Genomic DNA, 6,614 nt, shown 5'->3' on the forward strand with positions numbered 1-6,614 from the left:
CATGAACAGCATGACCTTGCTCCAGAGATAATGTGTGCCCGGCCTCGGAGTCGAGACTCGTCTTAGTGTACTTATTTGTTTTAGCTGCACCTGCTAGTAGATTTCCATTAGAGGCGGACATTCTTGATTCAGGAAACGTACATAATGCACAAGTTACTACTTGTGTAATGATATATCTGTAAGAGACATTAGTTAGCGATAGATTCCTTACCTTAGAATATCCTCAGGCGTCAGACTGAATCCGGAAAGTTTTGCTAGCAGTACCCCTGCGCATCAGTAGGTGGCGTCGTGCGGCTCTGCATCCGTCGCTGGCGTTGTATGTGCCGAGATGACGTCATGGAGACTACTTAGGCACCACCCATGCGCGCTGACGTCAGTTCTGTACAAGACGTTCCGCGCAAGGAACGCAAAGCCATGCAAGAAAGTTACCACTGGTGCCAAGAAAGTAGGGCCCTGAAAGGGATGACCTTAACCCTAGAATCAGTTCGCAGAGCGGGGAGGATGGGTGGGGCGGTAAGGAATCCATCACTAACTAATGTCTCTTACAGATATATCATTACACAAGTAGTAACTTGTGCATCTGAAAGAGACACGTTAGTGATAGATTCCTTTCCTCAGAATAGATACCCCAGCAATACCAACCCTGGTGGTAGATTCCTTACCTCAGAATAGATACCCCAGCAATACCAACCCCGGTGGTGGGTCTGCGAACAGGATTACACCAGAAATTCACGGAGAACAGAACGGCCAAAGAAGCCGTCTCTCCAGACTTGACCGTCAAGGCAGTAATGCTTGGTAAATATGTGCAGCGAGGCCCACGTAGCTGCCTGACAAATGTCCTGCAAGGGAACGCCGTGTCCCAAGGCAGTAGTGGCTGCCGTTGCCCTGGTAGAATGGGCACGCAGCCCCACAGGAGGCTTCTTAGCCAACGAGTAACATGCTTTGATGCACAGAACGACCCACCGAGTGATGGTCCGTGTGTGCACGGCCCGTATTTTTTTGGCGCCCACGTAGCCAACAAAGAGCTGGTCATCCACCCGGAACTGCTGTGTGCGCTTCAGATAGAACCAGAGCACACGTTTTGGGTCCAGACGGTGGAACCTCTCTTCCTCTTTTGAAGGATGCGAAGGCGGAAAGAAGGTGGGCAAAGTGATGGTCTGCCCGATGTGGAAGGGCGTGACAACCTTTGGCAAAAAAAGGAGGACGGGTCCTTAAAACCACCTTGTCCGGATGAACAGAAAGGAAAGGAGGTTTGGAAGAAAGAACCTGGAGCTCACTCATCTGGCAGAGGTGATAGCTACAAGGAAAGCAGTCTTAAGAGTGAGAAGACGCAAAGGACAGGTATGAAGGGGCTCGAAGGGAGCGCACATCAGATATGTCAAACCAAGGTTTAAGTCCCATTGAGGCATTTTGAACGGCACGGGAGGAAACGTGTGCGTAATGCCTTTTAGGAAACGGTTAACAAACGGGGACTTAAAAAGAGAAGGCTGATCTGGAAGCCGTAAAAAGGCGGAGATGGCCGAAAGATAGCCTTTGATAGTGCCCAGAGCAGAGCCCTGCTGGGCCAAAGAAAGAAGGAACAGAAGGACTTCGGAAAGAGGGGCAGAAAGGGGATCCACAGCCTTAGCTGTGCACCATGCCACAAACTTGCTCCACCGGCAGGCGCACACCGTCTTAGTGGAGGGACGCCTGGCAGCTAGAATGACATCACAGACTTCGGGAGGAAGATCAAAAGTTGTCAACTGTCGCCGCTCAATCTCCACGCATGGAGGTGGAGGCTGGACAGGTTCGGGTGGAGGACCGTCCCCTGCTGCTGCGACAGAAGACCCTCCCGGATCAGGGGGGGGGGGGGAGTCGGTCCCCATGCTGAGTAGCTCAGGATACCAGTATCGTCGTCCCCAATCCAGAGCCACAAGGATGACTTGGGCCCGGTCGTACCGAATCTTCTTCAGCACTCTGGGCAGACGTGGTATAGGCGGAAAGGCGTACAATAGACCGCAACTCCACTCGCGACGAAAAGTGCCGCATAGCGAGTGCCGCCTCGGAAATTCCAATGCGCAGAACTGAAGACATTGCGTGTTCTCTTCGGTGGCGAATAGATCTAACAAAGGCTCTCCCCACTGCTGAAAGAGACCTTGCACCACTTCCGAGTGAAGACGCCATTCGTGATCCATCAAGCACCGGCGGCTGAGTTCGTCTGCCCTGGCGTTCAGAGAACCTGCCAGGTGTTGAACCATCAAGGTGATGAATTGATGTTCCAGCCATGTCCAGAGGCGCAGAGCCTCCTGACATAGGGTCAAGGACCTCACCCCGCCCTGTTTGTTGCTATACCACATGGTGGTGGTGTTGTCCGTAAACACCTGCACCACACTTCCCGGGACAGAGGGAAGGAATGCCTTCAGTGCAAGTCGGATCGCACAAAGCTCCAACAGATTGATATGGAGCAGGGACTCCGCGAGGGAACCAGAGGCCTCTGATCTCCGCCTCCCCCAAGTGGCCTCCCCATCCCAGGAGGGACGCATCCGTCACCACTGTGTGCTCCAGTTGGGGAAGGGAGAGGGATTTGCCATTGACCCAATCGCGATTCGTGAGCAACCACTGCAATTGCCGGGCAGTTCCCGCCAAGATCTGGACATGATCGGACAGGTCGCCCTGATGCTGGGCCGACTGGAACTTCAGGTCCCACTGCAGAGCCTGCATATGTCATCGGGCATGTGTCACCAGCAGGATGCAAGAGGCTTTCAGGCCCAGAAGCCGGAGTGTCATCCTGACAAACCCGGGGCAGAGGCTAAAAGATCGGAATCAGAGCCTGAATATCCCGGACTCGCTGCTCGGGAGGATAAACCCGAAACAGCGTTGAATCCAGAACCGCTCTGATGAAGGGGAGCTTCTGAGAGGAACTCAGGTGCGACTTCGGCAAGTTGATGGAGAACCCCAGCAAATGCAGGAGGTCGGCCGTAGTCTGAAGGTTGTCGATGACCGCCTGGGGCGAGCCCGCCTTCAACAACCAGTCGTCTAGATAGGGGAAGACTGACACCCCTGACCTGTGCCGATGAGCTGCGACCACCACCATCACTTTCGTGAACACCCGAGGGGCGCTGGTAAGGCCGAAGGGTAGCACGGCAAACTGAAAATGGTCCTGGCCTACTGTGAACCGCAGGTAACGCCGGTGGGCCAGCAGGACGGGGATGTGAAAATATGCGTCCTGCAAGCCCAACGCTACCATCCAGTCTCAAGGGTCGAGGGCAGCCAGGACCTGAGCCAGAGTCAGCATTTTGAACTTCTCCTTCCGGAGGAAGCGATTGACGTTCCGGAGGTCCAAATTGGGGCACAGGCCCCCCTTTGTCCTTTTTGGGGACCAGAAAGTAGTGGGAACAACAACCACTCCCTACTTCCGGCCAAGGAACGCACTCGATGGCCCCCTTTGCCAAGAGGGCCGTGACTTCCTGCTGGAGAAGTACCAAGTGATCCCCCGACATGCGGTGGCACCGAGGTGGCATGGCTGGAGGGGAGGACTGAAAGGCCAGGGAGTAACCCCTGCGGATGATCTGCAACACCCACTTGTCCGACGTGATCTCGCGCCAGTGGGGGAGGTGGTGGCGGATCCTGCCACCCACCGGTGTCGGGTGCTCCACAAAGCTCGGATTAGGAGGGGTGTGGAGGTAGAAGCAGGGGGGGCAGAGGTGGACTGACCCCACCACGCTGATTCACAGACCTGCTCCTGCGGAAGCTGCGGCCGTGCTGAGGCTGGTTCTGCACAGGTTTGCTGAAGGAACGTGCCTGGGCGTCTCTGCCGTGGCCACGAAAGGAACGAAAACCAGGAGTGGCCGTGCTTTTGGCGGAAAGTCCCAAGGACTTGGCCGTGGCCCGCGAGTCCTTAAAACGCTACAGTCAGCCTTATCGCCAAACAGGCGAGTGACATCAAAGGGCATGTCCGTGAGCGAGCTCTGGACATCGGGCGAGAACCCAGTAGATCGCAGCCAGGCGTGGAGACCTGCCCAACGAGTCAGTGGTGCCCAAACCACACCGAATGGTTTATTTAGCCACATCCTTACCCTCAGCAACCGCCAGGGAAAGTACACCATGGACCTCATCAGGACCCTGAAGCAACACCTGAGCAACGGTATCCCACACCGCGTGGGAAAAGCAGCCCAATAAGCAGGTGGTGTTATCCGGTGGAGCCGTGGGAATGGCACTCTGCGACGTCAAGGTTTGGATGACCAGACTCTCAGGCGTGGGATGAGTGGTCAGAAACACGGGGTCACCAGGCGCCGTGCGGTGGTGCCTGGCGACATTCTTATCCACAGGGACCACCGCAACCGGCCTCGACCAAGTGCCCAACAGGACGTTGGTGAGGGTGTCGTTGAAGAGAAGCAGGGGCTCCGAAGAAGTAGACACCGTCTGGAGCACCTCAGTGAGGAGATTAGTTTTGAGGGCCACCGTAGGAAGATTGAGGTTGAGGACCTCAGCAGTCTGACGGAGCACCTTCGTGTAGGAAGCGCCCTCCTCCATAGTAGGTGGGGGAGAGGCAAACCCCGGGTCAGAAGAGACATCGAGGTCGCCGGCGTCCTCCAGGTCATCCACCCAGTCCTGCTCGGAGTCACACTGACGGGCAAGAGTGTCCTCGGATCGCTCCCAGTCATCCTCCACCTCCGTTGCAGGAGGAACTGGCTGTAGCGGCAGAGCCGGAGCAGGAACATACGGCGCTGTGAACGGCTCCGGCCGGGCCGGCACCATCTCCCAATGCGGATCCCAGGCAGGAACAAAATGGTCCTGGAACCGGGGCATGGGCGGAATGAACGGCACCCACTGTGGCGCCGGAGGCGGCGCTGGGGCCAGAGCCGGCAGCGCCGGACCTCGTGGCGCTGGGGTCAGAGCCAACAGCGCAGGATCCTGTGGTGCCGAAGCTGGATCCGCCGGTGGAGCCGACGACCCAACAGGATCTGGACATGGGACCGCGGGGCCCGAAGGCGTGCCGGCGGGAGACCGAGGCCTAAAAAGGCGGTCCATGGTGGCAAGAAACTCTTGCACCTGTTCGGGAGTCGCCGACGGACCCGGGTAAGGCGGGTAGGCCGCGGGACTCCCAGGCTCCAAAGGAGCTGCAAGGCAGAGCCCCTGTCCCCCTCCTCCGCATCCGAGGACTGACGGTGGGACGTCGGAGAGTAAACACGCTTCTTCAACCTTTTTATGACGTCGCTTTCCGGAATTCGAGGGCGAAGACTTGAAGCCCGAGGAGCGACGACTGCGGCCACGCGAGCGATCCCGGGAACGGTCCCTGGATCTGGAACGACGCTGGGATGAGTGCCGGACCTCCAGCAGCTTCCGGCGCCGCTCCCTTACGGCCTTCTGGGCCATGGCCCGACAGTCCCGGCAGGACTGGGAGTCATTTTCGGTCTCCAGGCAGTAGAGGCAAACATCATGGGGGTCCACCGCCGACATATTGGGACGGCAGGCCCCACAAGACTTAAATCCAGGCATCCCTACGTGCACCAGGAGAAAAAAGGGGGAAGACAAAAAGTCTCAAAAGGTGGTAATTCGCGCTCTCACCTCGGTCCACCGCAGGGCTTCTACCCTGATTGTTGTGGAGGGTGTGGGCACGCTTTCCTTGATTGCTATCAGCTGCTCAGGCTTGGGGGAGGCGGCGCTCTGACGGTCACGTGACCTAGAGCTCCTCTCTACTTAAGTCCATTGCCACTTCTCCCGCGCAGTGGACGCGCGCAGTAATTGCAGGGTGAGATCCTGAAAGTAAAGTGGAGGCTTGCTCCAGTCTAATTGTTGCGCTCTGGCGATTTTAAAAAAAAAACGAATCTCTGTCCTTTGTTTTTTAATATAACCTCATACTTCACTCAGCATTTTATTTGCACTTTGTGGTAATTCCCGCTCTCACCTCGGTCCACCGCAGGGCTTCTACCCTGATTGTTGTGGAGGGTGTGGGCGTGTGCACGCTTTCCTTGATTGCTATCAGCTGCTCAGGCTTGGGGGAGGCGGCGCTCTGACGGTCACGTGACCTAGAGCTCCTCTCTACTTAAATCCAATGCCACTTCTCCAGCGCAGTGGACGCGCGCAGCGGGCGCGCCGCTGCCGCGCCGAAGGCAAGCCCGTCTGCGCCCGTCCGCGTCCAAACGGGGCCAGGGGCCACGACCCCTGGTCAAAAGTGCATAAATCGGCTGAATCTCTCTTCTAAACAACTCCTAGCTCTCCGCCCCCCAGTTAACCCAAAATGCACCCGGTTCACTGCTGACAGCCTAGCTGTGAAGGTCTGACCCTGCTGCAACTTTGCCCATGTCACTTCACAGTCCCTCCACCTCTCCTCTCCTGGTACTGAATCCTACCCTCACTCGTCAGTCCGACCTATCAAAGATTTTACGTTCCTCAGTCTAAATTGCCGATCACTCCCCAAGCATAAAATGGAGATCCTTGACCTTCTTCTAGACGAACAACCTGACGCTTTGATCCTCACAGAGACCTGGCTCCATGAGAGTGCCGGCCCTGATGTGGCAGCAGCACTACCTCCCAATTATGCCATCGTCAGGAAGGACAGAGTGACAAAAAGTGGGGGGGATAGCCATCATCTTTAAAAATCTTTTTCAATGCAAATTTGATCCGTCAGACTT

The sequence above is a fragment of the Triturus cristatus genome, chromosome 1_2 (assembly GCF_964204655.1).
Source record: "Triturus cristatus chromosome 1_2, aTriCri1.1, whole genome shotgun sequence".
NCBI classification, from domain to species: Eukaryota; Metazoa; Chordata; class Amphibia; order Caudata; family Salamandridae; genus Triturus; species Triturus cristatus.